Source organism: Macrotis lagotis, chromosome 1, assembly GCF_037893015.1.
Source record: "Macrotis lagotis isolate mMagLag1 chromosome 1, bilby.v1.9.chrom.fasta, whole genome shotgun sequence".
NCBI lineage: Eukaryota > Metazoa > Chordata > Mammalia > Peramelemorphia > Peramelidae > Macrotis > Macrotis lagotis.
In genome coordinates this window covers 466,811,353-466,816,060 of record NC_133658.1, presented here as the reverse complement: position 1 = coordinate 466,816,060, position 4,708 = coordinate 466,811,353, and the positions used below count along the sequence as shown (strand labels likewise).

Here is a 4,708-nt window from a genome sequence, read left to right as displayed (position 1 = left end):
TTTGATATACTTGTTAAATAGATTTTTAGACCAATGGGACTTGATATTGATAATCATTCCACTTAAGTGATAATATGGGTTACCACACTATAACCAATTTAATTTCTTTTTTTGTTATTTTAAAATTTCTATTTCTTTTCAACAGTAGAAATGAATAAATTTCCAATGTTTGAAATTTGAAATGGGTATTTCTGATGATAATTCACTTTCTGAGAATGATCCAAAATCTGTATGGTATGAAAGCTTCTTTGTCTCTGAATAATTAGCCCAGACATCTCTCAAAAAATGTCTTTTCCCAATATTCTCCATTACTGTAATTTTCATTAGGGACATACAAACCTAAATGTTAATCTTCTTTGTGAAACCTTCATTCCATGGTAGAAATTTTTTTAAGGGTAGAGAGGGGAAACATCACAGTGGGAAGAGCCCTGGTTTTGGAATAAAAAACTATGTCATATTTTTGTCAGTTCATTCTAGTTATTTGACCTCTTCATGCCTAAGTTTCCTCATGTGTATGATGATAGGTTTCAGAGGTCTGTTCCAGTTCTCTCTTCAAAATCTTTTGAACATTCATATTCTTAGTCCCACTCACACAGTGACTATGCTAGACCAAATACTCATTACTCATTTTAATAGTTTCCTAAATGTTCTTACCTTTAGTTTCTTCCTTCTTTAATAAATTTCCGTACATCTTGTATTGCCTCTTACCATTTTCATTTGATAATATATTTAAAGAGAAAACTCATGAGGGCTTTTGGGCAAGACTTTAGCATAAAGCAAAGAGTGATAGCAGTGGATCGGATCCTAGTTTGGAGTGGACTGTATACAGTAAAAAAAAATAGTCTGAAGTGGATATCTAAGTGGTGTTAAGGAGATCAAATAAAAATATAATACAAGACCAAAGGGTCATATATCTCTAGTCAACAATAACACTAGTCAATAAGCTGGCTGCTGTATACATCATCAGAAGTATGATATAAGGATAAGGTCCATGAATATGGGATATCAATCAATGAAGAATTGTTAGGATTCAAAGAGGAAAACAAGAACATGTGGCAAATATCTAATTAGATATAGATATAGATATAGATATAGATATAGATATAGATATAGATATAGATATAGATATAGATATAGATACAGATACAGATACAGATATAGATATAGATATAGATAGATATAGATATAGATATAGATAGATATAGATATAGATAGATATAGATATAGATATAGATATAGATATAGATATAGATATAGATATAGATATAGATATAGATATAGATATAGATATAGATATATAGATATAGATATAGATACAGATACAGATATAGATATAGATATAGATATAGATAGATATAGATATAGATATAGATATAGATATAGATATAGATATAGATAGATATAGATATAGATATAGATATAGATATAGATATAGATATAGATATAGATATAGATATAGATATAGATATTTCTATCTCTGTCTCTGTCTGTCTGTCTCTGTCTGTCTCTCTCTCTCTCAATATCTGTGTTGAGTTCAAGAAATCAAGTGACCAAATAAGTCTAAAATACACAATTAAAGTGTTTTCCCATATGACTCACCTTGTACCAAGACAATTCTTAGGATATTTTTAACCCTAAAGATTGAACTTTTCTTCTAGAGCTTCAATTAAGGGTAACAGCTGAATTTAAATAATAGTGGATACAAACTGACTAGCAATCATCTGTGTGCAAGGATGTCACTCCATTGGTCAAATGATTCTCTGTTTTCTAGAATGCAACTTTCAAACCCCTTAAATTGACATTAAAAGCCTGCCCCAAATTTGTGCCAACCTATTGTTTTAGTCTTATTTTAATAATCTTTTTCTCATTTTTATTTCTTTTTTTTCTTATTTTTTCCAATTACATGCAAAAGATAGTTATCAACATTCACCTTTTTTGTAAATGTTTGAGTTTCACATTTTTTCTACCGTCCTCCTTTCCCTCCTCCCTCACCATGGTAGTGAACAATCTGATATAGGTTATACAAATATAATCATGTGTAATATATTTCCATATTAGGAATATTGTGAAAGAATTAGAAATAAGGACAAAATAAGATCATGAGAGAGAAAGGAACAACATAAAAAGAATTTTTTTAAAGTGAATATAATATACTTTTCTTTACATTCAGACTCAATAGTTTTTTCCCTCTGGATGTGGATGGCATTTTCCATAACAAGTCTCTCAGGATTCTCCTTGATCACTGAATTACTGAGAGGAGCTATGTCCATCATAGTTGATCATCTTACACATTTGCTGTTAATATGTACAACATTCACTTAGTTTTACTCACTTCACTCATCCTCAGTTCATGCAAATCTCTCCAGGCTTTTTTAAAGTCTAGCTGTTTATGAGTTCTTTTTTTTTTTTTTGACCTTCATGTGAAAACTTTATTTGATCATCCCCAGGAAGTACAGTGTTTCTAGAATAGCTCATACCACAAAAGTTAAGCTTCATTTTAAATACATAAACACTGGAACCTCATAATAGCCTCCAAAGAGGAGAAGTTCACTCTTCTTTCAAAGCTGGGGAATCTGATTCATGATAGGGAAGTGATTTGCTCAGGAAGACAACATTAATAGTTGGAAGACTTCATTACTCTATTTGGATCTTGGGTTTTACATAGTAATGCACTCTCCTTACTTGAGAGGGATGGAGTCATACCTGCTTGTGCATCCCCTGCCACTATAAAGTTTGGGGCTGGAGAAGTACTTGATGGATAAACAGAAAAGGTTAAATCTTCCATAACAATCAGTATAGGGACTGGGCTCCTGAGAGACCAGTCCAGGCAAGACAAGGAGAGCCAGTACCTTTAGTCCTCACAAAAAAAAAAAGAATAGAACATCTGTCCAGTCAGGTTTGCTTTAGTCCCAATTTTCAGCTATGGAATAAAGTAACACTACAAACGATGGTTGCCTATTTATTTAAATACAAAGTACCTTTTCCCTTCTAAAAGATGGGATGTCACACATAGTTTAACCACATTATGGAGGGAGAAAATAAGGCACAGAGCAACATTAGGTCAAATCTCAAGGTTATAATTGAATGCAGTGACAGAAATGACAAGAGTTGTTTCTATCAGGATGTTTAAGAAATGAGTTTTGCCCCCCCTCTTTTATCTTAAAATCTCACACAAAACACACACATACACACACACACACATACACACAAGCACACATGCACACAGATCAAAGAGAGACAGACAAAATCTTTCAGCTGTTCTATAAATGCACATCACCCAACTGAAAGGAAGCTGTAGCCCTCAGAATGAAAGCATTTGATGGGTCTAAGAAATTCATGTTTGACTCTTGCTAGATTTTGGCTCTGATGGCCCCAAAGCGCTTTTCCAGGTCCAGCAAGTTTTGGTAAAATTTTTCAGCAGTCTCTTCATCCAGATCCATCTTCTGAGGCTTTACATAATTGTTTCCAAGACCTGTGGTAGAACTGTGATATTTGGTCAAGGGATTCAGAAACTCAGGCTTTTGTCGGAAAAGCCATAACAAGGCTTCTGCTCCATTGTAAGGTGTGGTTGTTAAAGAATTTATAAAAAAACGCAGCAAAAATACTACTGGAGTCAATAGTGTCCAGATGAAAGGCAGCAGAATCCCATAAGTCAAATTGGTCAACACAATCCCTGGGCACACTACGCTAGAGTAGAGGCCCTGTTGGTTAAAATTCCGGTTCAAAGCCAGACTAAGACGGTCAGTGGCATATTTAGAAGAGCTATAGGGTTCACTGCCCTTGACGTGTTGGATATCTTCTAGGCTAAAATTAGATTTCCTTCCTAGATGTCCAGATGACCTGAGATGGAATGTCAGGGCAACAAAGCAGAGGCTCCAGCTCCCGAATCAGAATAAAGTGGCCAAAGACATTGGTTTCAAACACCTCCTGCAGTCCATCTGCAGTGACACTGTCTTCCTGGATCAACAGGCCTTCAGCTGTGGAGAACATATGAATTACTTTTCTTGAGAAGAGGCCAGAAAAAAATGATTTTAAATTGAACTGTGGATTTGGCATAATCCCAACATTCACATAGAGGTAGTCTAGATGCCCAAACCTGAGTTTGAGTTCTTTTGAGGCCTGAAACACAGACTGCAGGTTGCTGACATCCAAGTGCACAAGCGAGATCTCAGCTGAGGGGTGAGTGGACAGCAGGGAGGCATGGGTCGCTTCAGCCTTGCCTGGGTTCCTGCAGGCTAAACATAGATGAAGTCTGTCATCTTCAGAGAGCAGCCGTCCCACAGAGGGCCAGGCCGATGCCGCTGCTGGCCTCGGTGATCACCACCACCTTCTTCATCTCCTCGCATCTTAGACGGTGTTTGACAGCAGCCAGGGCTGAAGGAGCTTAGGATGGAGCTGCCCCATGACCCCATCGGAAAAGCTTCAGATCACTCTGGCACCCTGCTCATGAGTTCTTACAGAGTATCAGTATTCCATAGCATTCATATACTATAACTTGCTCAACTACTCCCCAATTGATGGACATCTTCTCAATTTCCAATACTTTTCCACCAAAAAGAGCTGCTTTAAATATTCTTGCACAAGGGGGGCTTTTCCTCTTTTATGGTCTCTTTAGGATATAGACATGGAAGTGGTATTGTTTCATCAAAAGTTATGCACAGTTTTATTGCCCTTTGAGAATAGTTCTAATAGTCCAGAATGTCTGGAT

At 36.0% G+C, this 4,708-nt stretch overlaps 1 pseudogene; it reads right to left on the bottom strand.

Moving 5' to 3' along the window:
- Positions 1 to 3,219: 3,219 nt before the first annotated feature.
- LOC141519607 (3-keto-steroid reductase/17-beta-hydroxysteroid dehydrogenase 7 pseudogene) lies at positions 3,220 to 4,336 on the bottom strand (annotated as a pseudogene).
- Positions 4,337 to 4,708: the final 372 nt, after the last annotated feature.